General features: G+C 47.9%; 1 protein-coding gene across 1 annotated transcript in view; it reads left to right on the forward strand.

Moving 5' to 3' along the window:
- The first annotated feature begins 1,373 nt into the window (after positions 1-1,373).
- LOC144689390 (BTB/POZ domain-containing protein 3) overlaps positions 1,374-25,566 on the forward strand; it is a 55,179-nt gene continuing 30,986 nt past the window's right edge. The window contains exon 1 of the mRNA XM_078556456.1: positions 1,374-1,670. The gene's annotated coding sequence lies outside the window, so the exon portion shown is untranslated. The remainder of the gene's footprint in view (positions 1,671-25,566) is intronic.

The following is a 25,566-nucleotide window of genomic DNA, read 5'->3' on the forward strand; positions in this document are numbered from 1 at the left end:
TCTTTCAGCATTTCTGTGAGGTTGAGGGTTTTTGATCCTGAGCTGCCACCATGTTGGGATGGTGTTGGTTACAGGACATGTCTAGTTAAAGAAGTTTTCATAGTCTTCTGTATATTAACAGCAAGTCTTTATTAACTACTTGCGACTAGATATATATAGTAAAGGGTATAGGTAAGGAGCTATCTCCATCTCTAGGTCTTAACACATCTCCGCTTAACATCAAGATAAAAACAAAAAACTACTTATATTTCACCCCTCTCCTAACTTTACTCAGTTCTGCGGAAGGATCATGAGGACTCGAAACGTCAACTCTTTTCTTCTCTGCCGATGCTGCCAGACCTGCTGAGTTTTTCCAGGTAATTCTATTTTTGTTTTCCGCTGAACACCACACTGGCACTAGGTTTGGGTCATGTGACTTCTTACATCACGGTGTGGGCGGTACTGTACTCAGTCCCACATTAACCCTGTATGTGCCAGACCCTTATACTACAGTAGTAGCTCGGTGCACCTTGAATAGTACAGCTGAAAATAACAGCAAGAGAAGAAGAATAAGAGAATAAGCATTTTTGATCAGAATGTCTAGACAAGTCCTGTGAATAACCCAATTTTAAATCACTGAAAATAACTTTTCTTTAAAAAAATTGTACAGAACTTTTACTCGTTATTTTGGAGTACGGTCGTCAGCTTCTTAGTAAATCAAATAATGTTTTAACTTGTGAAATCTTTTAAGACGCCTTTATTGATGCCTCTACAAGTTTAATTTGAGGAGCATTCGGAAACAGGGCAACCCGCACAGACTGGCTCATGGAGACTCATTGTCCCGAGTGGGGCTGCGCTGGGCGGATCTGGGGGGTGGGGTTTGCGAGACCAGTTTTGTTTGGGGTGGGGGGTGCCCCCCCAGCTTTGAACAAGAATGTTTTGTTTCTCAAATTTGATTTGCGGCGAACGTGTAACTTTGCGTGTAAAACAACGCCAGCTTTTGCACTGGGAACTGGCCAACTTCAGCCAGAACTGCGCTCAACAAATAACAACAGAGAGAGAGAAACACACAAAAACCCACCCCAGCGGAAACTCTGGGCCTAATATTGTTTATTTATTTGGGGTTTTTTTTTTAACACAAGTTCCTTTCTTTGTAATGTTTTGTTTCAATGGCTGGGTTGGTGCCTGGATTAGTCCAGTTTCAGTGAAAGGCAGCACACACACAAATACTGCGAGGCTGAGACATATTCGCACTGGCTGCATTTTTTACACAATCCCCCACCCCACCCCCTGTACTCCTGTTACCAATTCAGAAAGGCCGGCGGGGGCCAGTGATGGGGGCTGCAGATACCCAGGCTACACACAATAGCAGCCATCACCTCCCCTTTCCAGTCGCACACAAGGGGTGTTCCTGTCCTGGATTCCTGGAAAAAGCCTCTCTCTCTCTCTCTCTCCCCAATATTCCCCTTGAAAGCTGTTCCCAGCTTTATCCCCACCCCAACAGGCTTCAAGATGCTGATAGTTCCGAGTGGACGGTAACCACCACAACCCACCCACCCCCTCACCAACTTTCTCCTGGGGTTAATTTACTAGGGGGGTGGGGGTAGGGGGAGGGAAGGGGGTGCAGAAGAAGCACTGAAGGATCCTGCCCAATTTTCCATCGCAGCAGACCCGAAGGGACATCGGAGCAGGTCAGTGATACTCCCACCCCACAAAAACAAAGAGGTGGGGAGGAGGTAGCAGCGGCTGGTGGGGTAGAATGGTGTGTGTGTGTGTGTATATATGTGTGTGTTTGTGTGTGGGGGGTGGTCTCCGCCCCTGGGGTTCAGTATCACATCCACAGCAGCACTTACAGAGGGTTTATACTTGGGGGAGGGCTGAAACAGTCAGGGAGGGGGACATTCAGGGGGTGAAACAGTCAGGGAGGGGGACATTCAGGGGGTGAAACAGTCAGGGAGGGGGGTGAAACAGTCAGGGAGGGGGACACTGAGGGGGTGAAACAGTCAGGGAGGGGGACACTGAGGGGGTGAAACAGTCAGGGAGGGGGACACTGAGGGGGTGAAACAGTCAGGGAGGGGGACACTGAGGGGGTGAAACAGTCAGGGAGGGGGACACTCAGGGGGTGAAACAGTCAGGGAGGGGGACATTCAGGGGGTGAAACAGTCAGGGAGGGGGGTGAAACAGTCAGGGAGGGGGACACTGAGGGGGTGAAACAGTCAGGGAGGGGGACACTGAGGGGGTGAAACAGTCAGGGAGGGGGACACTGAGGGGGTGAAACAGTCAGGGAGGGGGACACTGAGGGGGTGAAACAGTCAGGGAGGGGGACACTGAGGGGGTGAAACAGTCAGGGAGGGGGACACTGAGGGGGTGAAACAGTCAGGGAGGGGGACACTCAGGGGGTGAAACAGTCAGGGAGGGGGACACTCAGGGGGTGAAACAGTCAGGGAGGGGGACACTCAGGGGGTGAAACAGTCAGGGAGGGGGACACTGAGGGGGGTGAAACAGTCAGGGAGGGGGACACTGAGGGGGGTGAAACAGTCAGGGAGGGGGACACTGAGGGGGTGAAACAGTCAGGGAGGGGGACACTGAGGGGGTGAAACAGTCAGGGAGGGGGACACTCGGGGTGAAACAGTCAGGGAGGGGGACACTGAGGGGGTGAAACAGTCAGGGAGGGGGACACTCAGGGGGTGAAACAGTCAGGGAGGGGGACACTGAGGGGGGTGAAACAGTCAGGGAGGGGGACACTCAGGGGGTGAAACAGTCAGGGAGGGGGACACTGAGGGGGTGAAACAGTCAGGGAGGGGGACACTCAGGGGGTGAAACAGTCAGGGAGGGGGACACTGAGGGGGGTGAAACAGTCAGGGAGGGGGACACTCGGGGGGTGAAACAGTCAGGGAGGGGGACACTGAGGGGGGTGAAACAGTCAGGGAGGGGGACACTGAGGGGGGTGAAACAGTCAGGGAGGGGGACACTGAGGGGGAAATTCGGAAATTTGGCGGTGCAGCTTTGGGCTGACTTTCATTCGGAAGGGGAGCAGAGATACAGAGAAAGTTTTGTTGGAGAGGGAGAGGTGCCGCTCTGTCGAGCTTTTTAATTGTCTCACAAGAGCTCATGTTCGGGTACAAAAACTTCCCTGTTAAACTTCCCTCCCCCCTCTCCTGTTTTTGCTGCGACCTGGGTGTTTCCCAGCAGTTTAGAGCCCAGTTATCTACTGGAACAGCCTGTTGTGTTCAGCCTATGGCACTGCCAGCAGTTGAATCTCTCTCCCTCTCCCTCTCCCTCTCCCTCCCTCTCTCTCCCTCTCCCTCTCCCTCTCCCTCTCTCCCTCTCCCTCTCCCTCTCTCTCTCTCTCTCCCTCTTTCCAGCGGAGTCTGGTTGAAATCACAGGGAATAAGAGCTGGTTGCAGATAATAAACAGAGGCAGTGGAACACAATGGCACCTTGTTTTAAACAAGCCCCGCTCTTTCTGGGCAGTGTCAGGGCTCGTATAACTTGGCTTAATGGCAGGGCAAGGGGAGGAGGAGGAAGTTAGACTGGAAAAAGTTCGGTCGCACTGGAGTTTTTCAAAAATAGTTCGCAAGTGGAAAGTGATTTGAGGAATTGCAGCATCTCAGTTTAATTATAGGATTTTTAAATCATTGTTGAGGGTGTTTACCCTCCTGCTATGGGTGGAATTGTTCCAGATTTGCACTAAGTGTGGTGGCGAGTGGGAAAACGTTTTTCCCGCCGGCCGCAATGGCGGCTTTTTTCACGCCGTATGGTCCCAATCCCGCCTCATTAATCAGGCGTTCCCGGGAAGCACGCTCTTCCGCTGACCGACACCTCACCACTTCATCACGCCGGGCGCCATATTTAAACTGCAGCCCCGTGCGCACTTCTCAGTGCTTCCGGCCCAGGAGGGCACCGGTGAAGACATGGCCCCAAAAACCAAGAAGAGTGCAGCCCCCCGATTCAGTGACGTATCCCTGGGACCCCTTCTGGACGTGTGGAGGCCCCCCGTGATGTCCACTACCCCCAGCTCTGGACGCGTGGAGGCACATCAGTCTCAGTACTCCAGCTTGGGAAATGGTAGCAGAGGTGGTCAGTGCCAAAGCTGCACACAAGAGGTTGGCCATCCAGTGCAGAAAACGGATGAATGATCTTATCTGTGCCGCCAGGGTATGGCAACCATCTCATCACTCTAAACTCACACACTCACAAGCCCATCACACAGTCACTGGCATCTCACTCACTGCCAGCTCAAGGGACATCACCACCCACTCTCTCACACACACCCTCACATCTCCATCTGGCCTCATCTCCTTTGGAGACTGCCTCCTCAGCTCTCACCATCTTGAGGTGACTTGCACAGATCAACATGTGCCCCCCACACACACCCTGGGATACCCCCCTCTCCCAGTACAGCCCTCGCCCTGCAGCCTCTTCCCTTGCCTGAGGCCACTTCTCCCCCTTCCCCAAGCAAGCCCTAGCCCTGCAGTTATTGAAAAGCCACCCCTGCCTCACGGCTGGTCTGGTAGGTACAGACCTGCCCATGCGCCCCCTCAAGAGTGATGTGGTGCTGCCTGTGAAGCTGATGACTGTGAGTGCTGCCTGAAGCAAGGTGGGCAAACAAACCTCAAAGTCCCGAGTGAAGTGTAGCTCGCCAGGTGTACGTTGTTGTGAAACACATTGACGTGCTCGGATGATCCAGTGTGAGGGGGATGATTCCGGCAGGCAGGGTTTATGCAGGTGTCTTACAATGAGGTCCTGATGTCCGATGATGGGAACTGTGGCCCGCCATCGACAGGCTGAGCGGACGATCGCAAACTGGTTTCATGACATCATGAAACCGATTTTTGGCCTTCTCGCCATATTGTCCACTCACACCGTCGAACACGTCCGACACCAGCGGGCACAGAAAATTCCACCCTACGTTGCAACAAAGTTTGTAAAATGGTGTTCAACTATGAGTGTTGCTGAAAAGAGAGACATGTTGCCGAAATTTTTCATTTTGCACTCATCAGGACAAATGCAAGAATGCCAAATTTCAAAGAATCGCAACAATTTATACTACAGGAGAAAAGGGTTGGGAGGTCTGAGTTTGATTTGACCTGGACTAATTTACATGGGGGTGTTATGGGACCTTAGATCAGCCTGTAGTACTTAATTGTCAGATAGCATTAAAACTGTTGACCAAATTGATAAACGTCCAGCCTTGAGTTTGAATAAAGTATTTCCAGCCCAGTATACAGCTACACTTGGTAGTCGCACCACTGGAAAACGATACAGCAGAATATATTGAAGGCACAAGTTTACGAAAATAAAGGTACACTTGAAAACTGTGGCTGGGCCATTCGGTGCTAGATATGATTGTTGCATATTAATTAGACAATAATTGGGGGCAATCAGAGACAAGCAAAAGGTAGATCCTGATTTGGAACAATATTGGCTGTTCCTTAACTGTCGCTGGGTCAAAATCCTGCAACTCCCTCCCTAACAGCACAGTGGGGGTACCTGCACCACATGGGCTGCAGCGATTCAAGAAGGCAGCTCACCACCACCTTCTCAAGGGCAATTAGGGATGGGCAATAAATGTTGAGCTTGCTATTGCCTAAAAGGTGAATAAAAAAAGGTACGTATACTTGAAATATAAAACAGGTCCAACACCTAGAGCACTGTGTACAGTTTTGGTCTCCTTACTTAAGGAAGGATATATTTGCAATGGAAGCAGTTGAGAGAAGGTTCACTCAGCTGATTCCTGGGATGAAGGGGTTGTCTTTTGAGGAAAGGTTGAGCTGGCTGGGCCTATACTCATAGTTTGGAAGAATGAGAGGTGATCTCATTGAAACATATAAGACCCTGAGGGGGCTTGACAGGGCAGATGCTGAGAGGATGTTTCCCCTTGTGGGGGAGCCTAGAACTAGGGGGCACTATTTAAAAATAAGGGGTCCCCATTTAAGAGGGAGATGAGAAGGAATTTGTCTCTGGAATTCCCTTCCACGGAGAACAGTGGAGGCTGGGTCATTGAATGTATTCAAGGCAGGATTAGAGAGATTTTTGATCTACAAGGGAGTCAAAGGTTATGGTGGGGCAGGCAGGCAGGTGGAGTTAAGACCCCAGTTAGATCAGCCATGACCTTATTGACTGGCAGAGCAGGCCCAAGGGACCGAATGGCCTATCCCTGCTCTTATTTCTTGTGTTTTTATGTTCTAAGCATCATGTTCTTCTAACACCACCTGAGAGAAATTAATTTTTCATCAGAACTGATAAAACACAAAAACGTTGCTTTATTTCCCCTTTGAGCTTTGGCAAAGCAGTCCTGAAATCTCTAGGAGTTAGCAGCTCAGGAGAGCGTGAGCAGAGAAGGGATTTGAGGCAAGGCTCAGGTGTGCTGAGGCCCGGTGCCCACTTCTTTGTTGGGGGTGGGGAGGAGGAGATGGAGGGGGCATTCAGAGCACAGCCAAAAGTGGGGCAGGTGCTTTTTACATCCACCTCCTTATGTGCAGACATCGCTGGAAAAAGACGAGAGCTGGTCAAGAACAACATTTGCCAGGAACCCCATCACTCGCACCTCTTTTGTCCCAGCGCAGTGTTCTCGTGAAGGTCATACCAGGACCTGATTCTGGCTCAGGTTGTTTTTGTTGAGTTTCTTCCATGGCATTTCCAGTGGCTCTCAGTTACCCCACTACAGCAAGTGTCAAATCGGCACTGGAGATGATGGGATGCCCCGCCCAGAATATGCTGGAGACCCTGAACCTGAGATATCGGACCAGGCTGCGGTGAAATTATGGGATGGATGAACGTTATCCACTTCCCCTAAATCAATTGCCAGAACGCTCCCCCAGAGCCCAGACCTGATGCTCAACTTGAAATGTCAGTCTTTCATTGTCCTTCCCGGTCCTGAAGGACCTGTTCAGCATTTTCTAGTTTGATTTCAGATTTTCAGCATTCGCAATTGTTTTTGCCTGTACCATGGAGACAGATTTCTGACAATTCGAACCCTGTGGTTGGTAGGAGCGCAAAGAGACATTTATGGACAGTGAGTTCGTGTAGCATCTCTCAGTGCTTGAACTGCAGCGAGGGCATATCCAAGCAAGGATATATTTTTCTGAGCTTATGTTCATCTGAAATATCTGGTTCTCCTCTGGGCTGGCTTCCAGTGAGTGGAAGGATACGGGAGACATTTGTGTGAAGCGGCAGGAAGAGTTGACAAGGCTGCTTAAAAAAATCAAATGAGATCCAGAGCTTTATAAGCAAAGACCTAGAGTACAAAAGCAAATGCTGGTTAGGCCTCAGATAGAGCATTGTGTGCTTAGGAACAATGTCAGGACCTTCAGGAGGGTGCAGATAGGGTTGCCAACCCTCCAGGTTTGGCCTGGAGTCTCCAGGAATTGAAGATCAATCTCCAGGACACTGCTGTGTGCAACCCCGGAGAAAAATCATCAGGACATTAAAAAATATTGGGTTTTTTGACATTTTCTTTGAACATTTCTCTTTACCAGATATAAGATTATTAAAAATGGAAAATGACGCTGTTTGGTTGACAGTAAGTCATCTAATTGGTCTTTTTGCTTTCCAATTGGCGTAGGAAGGCAGTACATCATAAGGATGGATGTATTGGCCGACTAATGGCTGGAGCGTGGGGGCAAGTCATGTGACGAAACCTCCAGGAATACATTTACTCTCAGTTGGCAACCTTAGGCGTAGAGGAAATTTATTATAATGGTCCCAGGGATTATGTGGGAGAGACTGGGGAAGCAAGAGCTGTTCTCCTTAGAGCAGAGAAGGTTAAGAGGAGATTTGATGGAAATGTTCAAAAGTATGGGGGGGTTTCAAAAGAGTGAATAAGGAGAAATTGTTTGCAGTGGCAGATTAACCAGACAACACAGATTTAAGGTAATTGGCAAAAGAACAAGAGGCTAAATCAGGAGAATTATTTTGCGATTGGGAATGCACTGGCTGAAAGGGCGGTGGAGACAGGTTCAATAATAACCTACCAAGGGAATTGGATACACACCCAATGATGAAACCTTCGGGGGCTATGGGGAAAGGGCAAGAAAATTGGACTAATTGGATAGTTGTTTCAAAGAGCCAGCACAGGCATGATGGGCAGAATGGCCTCCTTAAGTGCTGTATCATCCTATGAAATGGCAGGAATGAGCAAAGTGGATAACTAGTGATTTTAGGATTGGCTTAGAAAGCTATGACATTTTTTGTGCTGCTTGAGCTGTTACAGTTTGTACTTTCTCCAGTCCATTTTCTTGTTTAAACAGCTGTATTCAGCTGGCTATCTCCTTTGAAGTTTAACCTGTCTCCTTCATTGCCTGACTCACTGATGCACTAAGCTAGTGTAGCCTGGGCCCAACAATAAACCCCAAATTAGGTTAAATTGTTTACTCGAGAACATTTAAGGTGCCCCCCTGCCTTTTGTTAATTTGGACAACAAAATAGTCACAATTAGGAACATAGGTCTTAGGATCAGGAGTAGGTCATTCGGCCCCTCGAGTCTGCCACCTTTCAACAAGATCATGGTTGATCCGGTTGTGGTGTCAGCTCCACTTTCCTGTCTGCCCACCCCCCCATAACCCTTGACCCCCCCTTCTCTATCAAAAATCTGTCTAACTCAGCCTTAAGTAAGTTCAATGGCCCAGCCTCCACTGCACCCTGGGGAAGAGAATTCCACAGACTAACCACCCTCTGAGAGCAAAGGATTCTCCCCCATCTCCATCTTAAAAAGGGAGACCTCTTATCCTTAAACTGTGTCCCCGAGTTCTGGACTCTCTCCACCGCCCCCCTCCCCCACCCCCGCCATCAGCCACCACGAGAGGAAATTGGGAAATAATTAAGAAATTAGCTCACCTTAGGAAATAAAAATAGAAAATGCTGGAAATACTCAGCAGGTCAGGCAGCATCTGTGGAGAGAGAAACAGAGTTAATGGTTGGATTTTAAGTTCCCCGCGCCAGCGGGTATGAAGGCGGGGGATATGCAAAGTCCAGGAGGTGGCCTTTCTGCTGCCAACCCCCTACCCCAACCTGTCTGAAATTTTATGAGGCGGGGGTGAGGGGTCGGGCGGCCCACCTATCCTGGGGCGTATTGACGCCCTTGGTCAATTAAGCCCACCCCCACCGGTATTTTACCTATACCATGCGGTAAGCCTAACAGCTTTAGGAGGGGGGAGAACCTTCTTTGTGGATTCGAGCCCAACAGCGGCACTCCCTTCAAGATCATCCCCACTTTAACCCCCTCCCAAACTCCCCTCACCCCCGCTTGCTAAGACCGCTGACTCAGCCTGGTTCCTTGGCGTGGTGGGGCTGCCTATAGTCCCAGCAGTGGCCACCCCTCCCAGATGGTGCTGCTTGAGACCACAGAGCCACCAGTCATCCAAACAATGTACTCCAGGGGAAATTAAACAATGAGAAGAGGCTCCTCCCCCTGTCATGATCCTTGCTGGACCCCTTGAGCTTTGTCAAGTAATCTCAACACTCGGCAACAGTCAGAAACCAGCTGGAGCACAAGAATCACCCAAACCTCAGACGGAAAAACTTTCCAACATGTAGCAGAGTTATCGTGCATCATCCGAGCCCACCCCAGTTTGGCTGCCCAGCTGCACGTGCCTTTTGTTATTATTGCAAAATAAGGACAAGTTCTTCTGTCGAGTTCATTGTGCGACTTTTCTTTTTTTTTTATATAAACAGACTCCGGAGCTGGATAAGTGTTTTTGTTGGACGCTTTATCCAAATTGAGGGGCCCCTTTAAGGTGCGTGGCAGTGTGCTTTCCTGCTATTTTAGGGGCTTCCTGTTTTCAGTTCTATTGCAAATAAGTCCCATGTAGTAATCCTTGTGGGAGACAAAGGATCAAGAGCCAATTTGCAAGTACAGTTTTCATCTCATACTCATCATTCTCCAGTCTTATGTTTGCCAAGTGTTGAGAGCGCAGGTGTGGTTTACTGTTATAAGGTCTCATTTTAAATACAGGACGGAATTATCTACTACAGTGCAATTAGGATCTGTGCAAGCTAAAGTGCTTTGCTACCACCTTGCTGTTGGTAACATTGATTGAGGGGTAGGGGCAGGAGAGAGTGTGAAATGTAATGTGGGATTCAAGCACACAAGCTTCATGGAGATGATCAAACAGGGGCTCTTTATTCCACCAGCACCAAATCTTCATGAACATTAATGGCAAAGCATAACTGAGATGAAAAAACTATTTACAGTGAATATTAACGACCGATGCTCCAGATCCACCCGTTTACCAGCAAGAGCTCAGTTCCTGATCTCTAATCAGCTGGGTAGCAGAGTTCACTTGGTGGAGCTTCTCCTGCTATTTTCCTGTGACTGTGTGACCCAGATTGTCTTGTCTCCCAGACACGAAGGGGATGTCCCTCTCCTCGTGCCCCCCCCCCCCCCGCCAACTCGAGCTCAGGGGGTGCTGTCCAGGCAGTCTGCCTGAGTCTTCAGCAGCTGTTCTCTCTCTCCGCTGCCACTACCCAGCACCCTAGCTACCGTCAGAGGCCCCGGTCCTACTATAGTTGTGGCCGGGGCTCCTCAGTGCTTCGACCCACCAGTCTCGAACTTCTGCTGCAGCTCCTTGCTGCTGCCCTTCTCTCTCTCTCTCTCTCTCTCTCTCACTTTCCAAGGTTTCTGGTCCCCCTCCTTCTTTAGCCCAGGCTTGGGTTCAGGCTCCACCCCAGCTTACTGAGGCCTGTTGACTTGAGGGGGAGAGATCCCAGGGCTGACTGACTGCCCTGCCCGGTGTCCTCCCGAGCTGACCATCTCCGATGGCGGGGTCCTGGTGTCCCACAGGGAATGTCCCACACCCGGCCCCGCTCTGAAGTCGGGACACTCGAGCCCCGCTCACCTCCCCCCACTACAATATTTTGACCTTGTGTAATGGGTTGTATCAAACTGCGCTGGTGTTTTCCGAAAGTGGAGCCAAAGGCATTGGAGTTGCACGTACCACCAGAAATTAAATTGGAAATTTGTTACGAACATAGGAACTAGGAGCAAGAGTAGGCCATTCGGCCCTTCAAGCCTGCTCTGCCATTCAATAGGATCATGGCTGATCTGATTGGGGCATAAGGGCAGCACAGTTGATGGTACGGCGTGACTTAAGACGGTTGAGGGAGAGAAACCCCAGGTAACTACAGGCTTCACATCGGTTGTGGGAAAACTAGAGGAACTTGTCATTAGGGATAGAGTGATTGATGATCACTTGAACAAATGTGAGTTAATCAGCGAGTCAGAATGTTGAGGAGAAATCATGTCTAGCTAATTTAGTTTAATTTTTCAGTAAGTTACAAAGAAAATAAAAAGAGAGTGTCTGAGGATGTTATCTATATATTTAACAGCCAAGCTGTATATGGTCATTTTTAATTACCGATTCAGTCTTATCTAAATAGAAATCACAGGAATTTCTTTCTTTAGAATGTCTTTTGTTTTAGTATTTAACAGATTGAACCTCTCTTCAAGAATATTTAAGCAGCACTGTGGTATCAACAGCGTAAATAAGATTTGGTTAGATAGTGACAAAAATTTTAGGAATTGAACACCAATGAAATTTTAAATGACCCAAAAGCCACATTGCGCAAGACAATTTTCGCAAAACAATTAAACCGATACCAAATGCAGCACTATCGCATGATGGAAGTGTAGCGGGAAGATGCAGCCATTTTTAAAAAGCAAGCGCACTCTGACATCTGTGAAGTGAAAATTGAGCAGTGTTGACAAAGCAGCCTGCTTCACCCCATCCACCACCTTAAACACCCACTTCCTCTACCATCGGTGCACAGTGTGTACCATCTACGAGATGCACTGCAGCAGCTCACCGAGGCTCCATAGACAGCTCCTTCCAAACTCGCAACCTCTACCACCTAGAAGGACAAGGGCAGCAGATGCATGGGAACACCACCACCTGGAAAGAAAAAGGTGTGGCTATGGGTACCCACATTGGCCCCAGTTATGCCTGTCTCTTTATGGGATATGCGGAACATTCCTTGTTCCAGTCCTACTCAGGCCCCCTCCCACAACTCTTTCTCTGGTATATCGATGACTGTTTCGGTGCAGCTTCATGCTCTCGTCTGGACATGGAAAAATTTATCAACTTTGCTTCCAATTTCCATCCCTCGCTCACCTTCACTGGTCAATCTCCGACATTTCCCTTCCCTTCCTTGACCTCTCTGTCTCTGATTCTGGTGATAGACTGTCCACCAATATTCATTACAAGCCCACCGACTCCCACAGCTACCTCGACTACAGCTCCTCACACCCCACTTCCTGTAAGAACTCTGTCCCATTCTCTCAGTTCCTTCGCCTCCGTCGCATCTGTTCCGATGATGCCACCTTCCAAAACGGTGCTTCTGACATGTCTTCCTTCTTCCCTAACCGAGGTTTTCCACCCACGGTGGTTGACAGGGCCCTCAACCGTGTCCGGCCCATCAACCGCGCCTCTGCCCTCACACCTTCCTCTCCCTCCCAGAACCATGATAGGGTCCCCCTTGTCCTCACTTTTCACCCCATCATCCTCCGCCATTTCCGCCAACTCCAGCATGATGCCATCACTAAACACATTTTCCCCTCAACCCTCCCCCCCGCCCCATCAGCATTCTGTAGGGACCGTTCCATCCGTGACACCCTGGTCCACTCCTCCGTCACCCCCAACAACTCATCCCTTCCCACAACACATTCCCATGCAATCGCAGAAGGTGCAACAACTTCCACTTTACTTCCTTCCTCCTCATCGTCCAAGGGCCCAATCATTCCTTTCAGGTGAAGCAGCATTTCACTTGCACCTCCTTCAATTTAGTTTACTGCATTCGCTGTTCCCAATGCAGTCTCCTCTACATTGGAGAGACCAAACACAGACTGGGTGACTGCTTTGTGGAACACCTTCGGTCTGTCCGCAAGCTTGACCCAGACCTCCCTGTCGCTTGCCATTTTAACACTCCACCCTGCTCTCATGCCCACATGTCCGTCCTTGGCCGGCTGCATTGTTCCAGTGAAGCTCAACGCAAACTGGAGGAACAGCACCTCATCTTCCAACTAGGCACTTTACAGCCTTCCGGACTGTATATTGAGTTCAACAACTTCAGATCATGAACTCTCTCCTCCATCCTCACCCCCTTTTTAATCCCTTTTTAATTTTTAAAAAATGTTTATATTTTATTTTTTATTTACTTATTTTTATATTTATTCTTTTAAAATTCATTTTTATCCCTTTTTTATCCTTGCTTAAAAATCATTTCTCTCTAACCACCGCCCCATCCCAGCCCCCTGCCCAATAAGACCATCTGTCGCTTGTTAATCCGATCTTTCACAGAGTGCTGATCCTTGTTCTGCCATTAACACATTGCACTTTCTCACCTTTATGCCACTATCAGCACCTTCTTTAGTCTTCACCACTGCCATTAACACTCTCTTTGTCTTGTGTCCATGACATCTTTGTCAATCTCTCCTTAGCCCCCACCTATCGCTGACCTTCTATCCAGCTTCACCTGCTCCACCCCCACCTCCAGCAGTATAAACTCCATCACATTTCTACTACTCTTTAGCGCTGAAGAAAAGTCATACGGACTTGAAATGTTAGCATCTGTGGAGCAGGAAACAGAGTTTTTCCAGCATTTTCAGCCTTTAGTTTTTATTCCACCACCTGCAGGCTCCCCTCCAAGCCACACACCATCCTAACTTAGAAATATATCGCCGTTCCTTCACTGTAATTGGGTCAAAATCCTGGAACCCCCTCCCTAACAGCACTATGGGTGTACCTACATGCAGCGGTTCAAGTGGGTGGCTCATCACCACCTTCCAAGGGCAATTGGGGATGGGCAATAAATGTTGGCTTGGCTGATACTGATTTTTAAACCCTGTCCGATCCTGATTTTCTAACCCTGTCCCCTGCACTTTGAGAGCTGTAGCTTTGGCACTGATTTCTAAAAGAGTGGCCCATGTTACAAGTGTGACAACCCAATGCCCACCATTAAGGTATTCTAGTGATCTTAATGATTGAGTTTAGACAATTCGTTGCAACCTGAGCGTAATTTAATTTTTTGTGAGAACTGCACTGAAACTAAAATTTCCTCAGACCCTTTTGATGTCTTGGAGAAGGTTTTGTTTAAGATATCTAATGTGAAAAAGTAATGAGAGCAGCGTGCTATTAGTTAGGACGCACTTCTGCACATAAGGGAGGAACTCTCTTCTGCCTGCGAGTGGCAGTTGATGTTAGGTCAGTTGTTAATTTTAAAGGTGAGATTGATGGATTTTTGCCATTCGAAGAGATTAAGCAATATGAGACGATGATATATGGAGTTAGGTCACAGATCAGCTATCATCTGACTGAATGGCATTGGAACAGGCTCCAGGGAGCTGAATTTCCTCCTCCGGTTCCTAAGTTCCTACCCAATTGGAAAATTGAAACAAACAAGTTTATAATTAGTAGAGCATGGCAGAGAATGGAACAGCACTTTTGCATCAATTGAATAATTAAACTAAATGATGTTACATAAACCTATTGTCTGGTGCACTCAGTAGGTGAGATCCAATTCACCAGCGAGCTCCGAGGTAATCCAATCACGGGCTTCCGATGACTTAATCTACTGAGTCCAGATAGGCTCCTCCTCTTTATAATGCCATCCCAACCCTATGATTGAGTTATTGCCCTGTCATCAATTCTCTTGCAGGTTCTCGTTATTTTACTTAGAAGGCAGAAACATCACGCTCCATACACAATGTTGCAAAATGTGCAGGCATCAGCAATGTAGCTACGGGCGCAGAACATCGAATTTCCTTGTAATCGGCTAGAGATTATTTCTTGCCAAATCTGTCATAACCTTGGCAAGATGCCCTACAACAGCCGTGTTGCAGTAGAAAGCGGTTTGCCTTTCCGTAAAATCGTGTACAGATGTTCTTTTAACAAAGTTTTTTTTTGTGTGGATGCAATCCCACCCTGAAGGCCAGATGACCCTTAAATTCTCCGGCCTTCTGGGACAGTGACTGCAGTTCAATGAGAGAAGCCGGGGAGTGGGGGGGTTGAGTGAAATAGCTGACGGTGATGTCAAGTTGTGGTTGGGTGGGGGTTGTAGACAAGTGCACAGGGAGCAAAGCAGGAATCTGGTCATTTTGCTGCATAACATTAATTATTTCCCATCACTCGATCCCTTATTTCAATTACCGCAACACATCTGGCTGCATTATCACTGCATCTTCAACCTTGCCAACAATTGCTTTTCTTCACCGACATAAGATCAGAGGAATTAGCTCAGTTAATTCCCATCCAAGCACTAAAACCTTTGCCCTGACTGGGGAGTTTTTCTACATACATACGAGTCATGCAACTTGGACATGAAGGCTGATTTCTCTTCTTAAACTCTCATTTCTAGTTTTGAGAAAGTGTGTGTTATCAGTAATGCTGAAAGAATGCACATGTGGATTGGGTAACTGAGTTACTGTCTTACTCTGTTTTAATGGCTAGCTTTGACTCTCTCGTACGTACTTATTGAAGTCAAAGATAACTTGCAATTGGAGTGCAAGGGATGTTTCCCATTTTTTTGCATCCAGTGCCCTGTTGCTTGTTAAAGACAGATGGAGTTAGATCCAGAGCAAAAGTTACCCTGACCCAACACTTGTGCTTCAACAACAACAACAACTTGTATTTATGTAGCATCTTTAAAGTGGGAAAATGACACAAGGCACTTCAGAGGAACTTTATCAAACAGAATGTGACTCTGAGCCACTGAAGGCAATATTAGGACAGATGCCTAGAAGGTTGGTCAAAGAGGTAGGCTTTAAGGAGCATCTTAAAGGAGGGGGTTAGAGGAGGTTATTGAAGGAATTCCAGAGCTTAGGACCCAGGCAGCTGAAAGCACAACCACCAGTGGTGAAGTGATTAAAATTGGGGATGATCAAGAGGCAAGAATCAGAGGAGTGCGAAAACCTTAGAGGGCTGTAGGAGATTAGAGAGATAGGGAGGGGCAAGGTCATAAGGGATTTGAAAACCAGGGTTGTAAGCGAGGCCGATTTACGCCAATCAGTACAGGGTGATGGTGAACAGGACTTGATGCGAGGAAGGACATGGGCAGCAGAGTTTTGGATAACCTCAAGTTTATGCAAGATGGAAGGTGGGAGGCCGGCCAGGAAAGCATTGGAATGGTCAAGTCTCGAGGTAACAAGGGCATTAATGATAGTTTCAGTAGCAGATGAGCAGAGACAGGAGCACAGTCAGGGAGGTTACAGAGGGGATGGTGCCAATGTGTGGTCAGAAGCTCAGAGGTTGTGTATAGCCTGGTTCAATTTCAGACATTTACCAGGGAGAGGGATAGAGTCAATGGCTGAGGCCTGGTACAAGTGGCAGGGACTGAAGACAATGGCTTTGATCTTCCTAATACTTAGTTGGAGGAAGTTTATGTGCATCCAGCGCTGGATGTTGGACAAGCAGTCTGATAATTTAGAGACAGGGGAGGGGTGGGGAGAGGTGGTAGTGAGGTAGAGCTGGGTGTCATCAGTGTCCACATGGAATCAGACACCATGGCCTGGATTTTTCTCTTGTCGGGCACATGCGATTGGTGGGCCCAGAAGCGGACGTGAAATGCACTTGCGCCTGCGATTGTCCCCCGACCGCGATCTCACACTGACTGGCCAGTTCTCGGCCCGGAGAAAGGCTCAGCACTGCCGGGGGGTGGGGGGGAAAGAGGGCGGGTGTCACCGTGGGTGCTGGTGAACACTTCCACTGAGCTCCCTGAAGGCAGGCAGACGTCTCCCGGAGCTGGAGACCTCCACAGATTAAAAGAACGCCCCAAAAAAGCTGCAAAAAGTGTCCATGCAGCACAATCAAGCACCTAAAAACAGACCTCATTAAAAAAACAGTCCCCAGATATTTCTTTTTATTTTATCTCCTAACGGAGATTTCATCCTGCCCTTGGATGAGGTTTCACCAAAAAATGTGAAGCCCGCCTGGCCGATTAGCCCATCCGCCAACCCTAAGTTTGGACGGGCCATGGAAAATCGCTGACAATTGGGCGTTAATGGGGCTTAACCGCCCTCTTAATTATCAGCGGGGGTTTTCTGACTCTTGCGCGCACCTGTCGAGCGAAATAGTGCGCGATAGCTTCGGGACGCTCGCCCGACATCACCTCGCACTGTTTCACGCCCGCCCGCAGGACATAATATTCTGGTCTTCGGATTATATCTCTGAGGGGCAGCCTGCCAATGTTCCAACTGCGCTCTCTATGGCGTATTCCTGCCATCATTCCTACTTTAAACGGCTAGGATTTTAAGGCCAAAGTATTGGCACTTTGGGCTTGCGTTCCCAAGAACTCAAACTCATTCCAAAAAAGCAGAGGGAACCGTCACTCTGACAGTCCGTGCTAGAATCGAGGCTCCAGTGTTCTATCTACTGGACACCCAGTCCGCTTTTGAAGCCAGTGAAGCTCAACGCAAACTGGAGGAACAGCACCTCATCTTCCGACTAGGCACTTTACAGCCTTCCGGAATTAATACTGAGTTCAACAATTTCAGATCATGAACTCTCTCCTCCATCCCCACCCCCTTTTCCAATTCCCCTTCTTCCAATAATTTATAATTTTTTTGCAAATATATTTTTCTTTTCCCTCCTATTTTTAAATTTATTTTGATCTATTGTTTCATCTCCGGCTTTTAGCCCATTTCGATCCCTTCCCCCCACCCCACCCCCACTAGGGCCATCTGCCACTAGCTTGCTTCCCTTAACGTCCCCATTAGCACATCCTTTAGATAATATCACCACCGTCAACACCCCTTTGTCCTTTTTTCTATGACATCTTTGGCAATCTCTTCTTGGCCTCCACCTATCACTGGCCCCCTATCGAGCTCTCCTGTCCCACCCCCTTCTACCAGCTTATATTTCATCTCATTTCTATATGTCTTAGTTCTGATGAAGGGTCATACGGACTCAAAACGTTAACTGTATCCCTCTCCGCAGATGCTGTCAGACCTGCTGAGTTTTTCCAGGTATTTTCGGTTTTGTTCTAGATTTCCAGCATCCGCAGTATTTTGCTTTTTATCCGCTTTTGAAACAGTTGGTTCTATTCATGTGCAGTGGTAATACAGAATATAATGTTGTACTTGCAGAGTGGCTTTGCCATGAGGCCTGATGCCTGCCTGCCTAGTAGTGCAGAGTCCCTTTCCCATGGGGGAGGAGGAGAGGGGGTGTGCACCCAAACCTTTTACACTCGCTGGAGTGTTTGTGGACAGCAGGAGGCTTCCATTGGAGGTGCAGCCGGACATAACAGCAGGCGCACTCTCTACTTACAGAGTCTACTTAAAGTCATTGAATCATTCCGGCACAGCAGGTGGCCATTCGGCCCGTTGAGTCCACACTGGCTATTTGCAAAGAACCAAACAGAGCTCGTGACCGCACCTGCAGCCCCATCTCCCGATGAGAGAAGAGGGTGATGATATCTCCAGCCATTGTACGGTCGGTGCAGGATAGTAGTAGCTTATTTTGTGTGTGTGCCCCGTGTCACTTAACGGCAGCGCTGTTTCCAGGCATGGCTAGACTGGGAAATTAACCCAATCATCGCTGCATTCTTCCCAGGAATCGTGGAGTCACCCCCTGTGCAGCCTGAGCAGTGCCTTGGCACCTCAGAGGGGCTCAGGATTCCTTTAGGAAGTCTTCACTTTGACTCCTAAAAAACCCTTTTTGCTCATGTTGCCTTGTGACCAGCTCCCCAGCACAATCGCAGTCTACAGCTTCAGTGGTCTCTCAAAGTGCTATGAGCTGATCCGACCTATAAATCCATACTCCTGTTTCATTTCAGCTTCGCCAATTTGCTCTCATTCCTGGTGCATCATCTTGTGCCAAGCGAACAGCTATTTTCCTGATTCCACGACCTCCGCTGTCAATACGCCAAAAGGGATATTTTTTGTAAAATTTCTACCTTCAGGGCGGTTACTGATCACAAAGAGGGTCGAAAAAAGGGCTTCAGCTCCTGAATCAGCCCTGAACTCTCTTATTTTATAAAAAAAAACGACTGTTTTAAAAAGCTCACTTTTGCACAGCAGTGTGTTTTATATTACCTGTTAAAATGCGGAAAAGTCAGTTTGACATTTCAGGGTTTACACAGGCTTGTGCTAATTACAAACTCCATCTACTCTGCGATGTGACAGCATCTTTGTTTCAGGAAATTGTTTTGCTGCGGGCTCTTTATAATACGTGAAATAACAGATGGCTGAGGCCAAAATACCAAGGTGCAAACATGTCCTGTTGGGTTCGTGCTTTTCCGATTCATCTGTTCATCAGGCCCAACACACACACACACACACACATGGGGTGGGGTGGGGGGCTTGGTGTGTGCAGTTCTCCACTGTCCATTCTATCATGCACCAGCGAAATCCATTCATGTCTTAGGAAAATAGATGTGCCTTAGGCAAGACACAGTGTTTGGGTTCAGTTCATGATCCTGCTTTGTTCCAAAAACAGACACAACGGTGAATGTGGCCAGCGGCACTTGATACTGTCGCTATAACAACAATAAGGTACGTTTATGTAGCACCTTCTAGGTGCCTCCCACGAGCTGTTCCAGTTTCATGGCACGTGGCCTTTAGTTTACGGCCATGGGTGACTGTCATGTGTGTTCTTTATCCTGTGTTCACCTGCTGACATCTTCAGGTTATGATCTGGGTGTCCCCAGGTGCAGGTACTCTGTCTTCAACTGCTTTCACTTTTCACCCAGTCACCCTAGGCTGCGCGGAATTTCACTCCAGTTTAGCTGTCATGAATTGTTTGCACTCAGGGTTGCTTCCAGTGCTTTTATGGAATATCTTCCCTAAAGCTCTTCCACCTCTCCCTCCTCCATCTCTCCCTCCTCCTCAAAATCTGCCTCTTTGACAGGCTTTTCATCGCCTGGCTTAATGTTTCCTCCATGCAGTTCGGTGTCGAATTTTTGTCTTTGACAGCGCTTCTGCATAAAGGTGCTACGTAAGGGCAGGTTGTTGTTGCTGTTTCCCCGTTCCCACCACGAAGTCGACCTCTCTCTGGACAAGCCCACAGCACCATCTGAAACTACACCCTGTGCCTTGAGAATGTAGGAGATTGCACAGCACAGAACAAAGAGTCCTCCTTTTTCATTGTAAACTGGTTACTGATTTCATCCTCAAATGCTCGTGGTTGTAATCATGCCAACCAAAACAGCACAATCCTTTCACACCCGAATCCAGGAATTGTTAACTTGATCCTAAGATAGGGCCACAGGCAGCAGAGCATCGAGTGACTTCTAGTTTACCGGAGGGTGGGAGATAGGAGGCTGGCAGACTAGTCAAGTCTAGAGGTGACAAAGGCATGGATGAGGGTCTCACCAACAGATGAACTGAGACAGTTGGGGGCAGAGACGGGCCAAGTTACAGAGGTGGAGGGAGACGGACTTGGCAATGGAGAGGAAATGGAGCTCGGCTCAGGGTCAGATGGGATGGCGGGGTTGTGACCCATGACCTGCAGTAAAACCGACAGGAGGCCATTCAGCCCCTCAAGCCTGTGGATAGGATCAGGTGGAGGCCAGTCAGCCCCTCGAGCCTGTGGATAGGAACAGGTGGAGACCAGTCAGCCCCTCGAGCCTGTGGATAGGAACAGGTGGAGGCCATTCAGCCCATTGAACCCGCCCCGCCATTTAATGAGATCATGGCTGATCTGTACCTCACCTCCATTTACCTGCTTTCACTCCATACCCATTGACACCCCTTACCTGGCTAAAATAAAATAACCGCTACATTACCCTACCCTGAGGCTCAGTTGGGCAGCATTTCTGTCCACACAGAAAATCAAAGAGCCTTGTAAATACATCTTTGGTTCGAAATAACTGGGAGTGAGGAATCTGAGTCTACGGCTCGAGCAGAAAGCTGGGTGGGGGCATATTGTCAGAGGGTAATGGGCAAAAGTGTCAAACACAGCCCCCACTTTCTTGAATTCCACCTGTGGGGAGACACATCCCTCAGCTCGACTCACCCACGTCTCCTTTAAGCAAACAAGCCAACTTCAAATGGACAAGTGATGAACAATTTCAGATATAACTGTTAAATCTCAAACTTCTTCCTGTTCTGACAATCATCGACCTGAAACGTTAACTCTGTTTCCCTCTCTACAGATGCCGCCTAACCTATTGAGTATTTTCAACACTTTCTGCTTTGATTTCAGATTATAACCACTGCTCCCATTTTTAACAGCCTGCAGATGCTGGTAACCTTGCTGCTGCCATTCACACCTCCTCTAGCCCCATCTTTTTGTTAGCTTATTTGTCCCTTCTGCCTTGCCCCATCATCCCTTCTCTCATTCCATCTCTCCTGTCTTCCGCCCCATCAGACCTTCCCTTTTGGTCCTTCCTGCCACTCTCCTCCCCTTTCCCTGCCCCGGCGCTTAAAACCGATCGCACATCCTGAACTTTTACCAGCTCGGATGCAGGATCGTAGACCTGAAATGTTGGGCTGACGTTCCCTGGCCCCCATGGAGACGGGATTGGAGGCAGTTCCCGGGGTGCGGGGAGAAGGGGACAGGGAACCAGGTTAGTTGCCCGCTCCACGGAGATGGGCAGCCAATTATGCCAATCTCTTAAGGATCCATCTTGCGCCGGCATTTTCCCAATGTTTGACCTCCCCCCACCACCACCACCACCCCCCAACCCCTCTCCCCCCCCCACACCCTCTCCCCCACCAAATCACCATTTGCAGAGGCTCACCAGCTCAATCGAGGTGGCTTCTCAGGTGGCAGACCAGGGGGACCCTCGCAGCCTGGAGTTGCCAACCCTCCGGGATTGGTCTGGAGCCTCCAGGAGTTGAAGATCAATCTGCAGGACACCGCTGTGTGCAAAACCTGGAGAAAAATCACCGGGACATTTATAAAAAAAAATGGTTGTTTTTGTCATTTTCTTGGAACATTTCTCTTTACCGGATATAAAGTTATTGAAATTTGGGAGGGAAAAAAGGCTGTTTGGCTGGAAGTCAAGTCATCCAATTGGGTAATGAGTCTTTTAGCTTTCCAATTGGGGAGGAAGGCAGTGTGTCACTATGATGGGATATGTTGGCCGACTAATGGCTGGCGGGTGGGGGTAGGGGGTAGGTCATGTGATGAAACTTCCAGGAAAACATTTAATCATAGTTGGCAACCCTATGATAGCCAGAGGGTCCATTGCTGAATGACGGCCTGAAACGCCTCAGCCCCAATCGTGAATTATCACGTGGAAAGGCTTCCCCATCCAACCCCCCCACCCCCCTCCCCCCCCCTCCAATCCCGGAGGCCTTACTGGCCTCTTCATGCCTCCTTGATCTGTCGCTTCTGCGCACGTAGCTGAAGGGTCCTCACGGACGCATCCATCTCCCCCCCCCGGGTGGGACTGCCAGCCTTAAATCGCTGCAGACACTCTGATTGGGGGGGCTGCCTCCTGGCGGGTGCGCTGACAATGTGGGTGAGCTCAGGACCCCCCCCGTATGGACCCGACATTGGAGTCCCCAGGCCCCCGGAGAAATCCGAGCCCATCAACTCCGTTCCTGTCTCCGCAGATGTTGCCGCCTGGCCTGCTGGGGTATTTCTAGCGGTTTCTGTCCTTTTTGTTTAATTTTAGATTTCCAGCATCTGCGGTATCTCGCTTTTGTTTAACCATTTGAAGATCCTTTGATGGCTGTTTAAAAACTTAAGTTAAAACTAGAGAATCGTGTTTATTTTTTTATTTAAAAAACCTTTTTTTCTGTGGACGCTTTGTCTCTTAGTAACAAAGCTGTGAAAAACCTAAGATATTTCTTCTAAGTTCTCAGGTTGTCCAAGACTGCGAAAAGCAAAGCTTGCCTTTAATTGGACAAGAATTGTAGGTTACTTGCCCAGTTGATAGTTTGCAGCTAAATGGGTGACAGCCAACTCTCGTGATTTTTTTTTCATTCACAGTTGAATCCAATCTTTTATGTACGAATTGTAATGGGATTTCATAATGAAAATAGAAAAAACTAATAGAAGCTGCATTGTGTGCACACGTACTGGGACTGTCTTGGTGCAAGGCTCTGTAATACTTGGCCTGCAAAGAAAACGTGTTTTGCATTATAAATTTTACTCCATCCGAGCCTTGACATATTACTTAACTAAACTCTAGGGACACGAGTCCATATGTGGAAGCTAAAACTACCTGGAAGTGGTGACATTTAGAAAGATTACATCCTCAGCCAGACCATATGTCCCGTAAAATATACAGCATGGAAACAGGCCACTCGGCCCAACAAGTCTGTGCTGGTCCTTTTACTCCACACGTCTCTCCTTCCCTTCCTCCTGCTTCGTCTTAGCCTTTCAGCGTATCTTTCCGTTCCCTTTTCTCTCATCGATTTGTCTAGTTTCCTTTTGAAGTGTCTAAGCTATTTCCCTCTCCCGCCTCCTGTGGCAGCAAGATCCACATGCTAACCACTCTCGGGGTAAAGGAATTTCTTCTCATTTCCCGATTTGATTTTCTGTGGACATTTAGCGAAATGAAAACAGGCACCAGCAGGCGATGGGGGGAGCATGCAGGGGATCGTGAAATAATGCAGAGAAGGTCCAGGCAGGATGCCAGCCATCTGGTCACGAAATTCAGGAGCGTTTTAATTTTATTTTTAGTCGGGCCTGTATTTTACAAAATAACGAAGGGTAAGTTACTTCTAAGACCTGCGTGCGTACAGCACTTTTTACAACCACTGGGTGTCTCCAAACACTTTACAGCCAATGAAGTATTTTTTGAAGTGGGAAATGCAACAGTCAATTTGCACACAGCAAGCTCCCACAAACAGCAATGTGATGATGGCCAGATAATCTGTTTCGTTTTTTTTGTGTGTGTGATGTTGTTTGAGGGATAAATATTGGCCAGGACACCAGGGATAACTCCCCATGCTCTTCTGCAACATGGGGCCCCAGGATCGTTTACACACCCACCTCAGAGGGCATTTGGGGCATCCGTGTAATATCTTATCCAAAAGGTGGCACCTCCAACAGTGCAGGGCTCCCTCAGTACTATGCTGCCAGCCTCGATTTATGCGCTCAAGTCCTAGAGTGGAATTTGAGCCCAGAACCTTGTGGCTCAGAGACAAGTGTACTACCCACTAGGTCCTACCTGACATGGAGGCCTGAACCAGAATTGTAACATCATTCATTGTAGAGCCATATCCTGAAGTAAACTTTCAGTTTGATGCAGAGAAATACGGAAATGTATCTTTACGGTAAATGTCTGAAACATTCCAGGTTCTTTTCTAAATGCATAAACAGTTAAATTTATACACTTTATCGTTATGAGGTATAAAACCAATGGTTTTTCCAAGGATATTCCTCGATAAGCCAAGAGCCCACACGCTTTTAGATCATAATCTTAGAAGATTTTAATGAGCTTGTCATTCATAAAGGCAGCCCAACCATCTTCACACAAGAAGAAAAAAAGAATTTGAGATGGATAAGATTTCCTTTCTCTAGAGCACCCGGTCAACTGTGTCAATCTGCATCCGATCAATGGTCTTTTATCCTGACTCTCCCCAGATTCCCAACATCAGCCCTTCTCTGAATGAAACATCTTGGGGGCTGCTTTTTCTTTTTAAAAAAGAAAAATTTCTAAGCTTGTCAACGCTCCCGTCGTCAGATCTCCCCTAGAGGTTGTCACATCCGTGAAACTGATGTTATTAATCCTCTTGCAGCACCACAAACGTCAGCACATTCACACGGAGGCGATGGGTTAGGGTGCCTGCAGAATGCTGTGCCCTCCAAGTATTCCTTTCTTCACATTCCCACCTTTAGATGCTGAGCAATGAATGTGGCAAATCCTCAGGAAAAGCACGATGAAAGCAATTGGAGCGACTTTTTAATCCTATTCCAGCAGTCATTTCCATTTCTTGAGGAGAGATTTGTCACTAAGCTATTGCAAGAAGATTAAAATTGTTCCCGCAGTTTCCCCAGGCAGGTGGAGGGCAAGGGCTGGGGGAGGGAGCTGAAGCCCTTTGATATTTGGATATTTTCTGACAACACAATTTTGTTTACAGTGGCAGGTTATCACCCCATTATTGGGTGCAGAATGGAAAGATTGAGTTGGCTGCGTTAAGTGATTTTTAATTAATTGATTACACTTGAACAATCATTCTTGTGTTTCTCCTAATAAAAATGCAAGATGAAATGCTTTACCAACATATCTCTCTTTTCAGCACTATTCAGGTTCAGCAACCACCAAATGACAGCTAATGACGTGTCCAATCGGGTCAAACAAATCGTAATTTGCTTTAAACGTCTCTTTTTGAGCCTTAACATCTTGAAGAAAATCTAAAGTAAAAGCTGCATTGAGAAAATATAACACAATGGAATATATTCACGGCTCAGTTAAACTGATTCTCCAATAACAACGGGACAGGGAAGAAGGTGCTGTTCGGGGCACAATCAGATAACCCACGACCTTACTGAAAGGTGGAGTGGGCTCAATGGACCAAATGGCCTACTCCAGCTCCTATTTCTTATAATCTTATAGAAGTCCCCCTAGATTCCTTCTTAAAGCCCTTGGCCTACATCAAATGCAGGTTATTACCTGCTGTGAGCGATTGAAAGTTGCTGAAAGCACTTTTGAGAGGAGGGAGAGAGAAATAAGGAGAAAGTTGGGGGAATGGGAGAA

The sequence above is a fragment of the Cetorhinus maximus genome, chromosome 14 (genome assembly GCF_964194155.1).
Source record: "Cetorhinus maximus chromosome 14, sCetMax3.hap1.1, whole genome shotgun sequence".
In the NCBI taxonomy this organism is placed as follows: domain Eukaryota; kingdom Metazoa; phylum Chordata; class Chondrichthyes; order Lamniformes; family Cetorhinidae; genus Cetorhinus; species Cetorhinus maximus.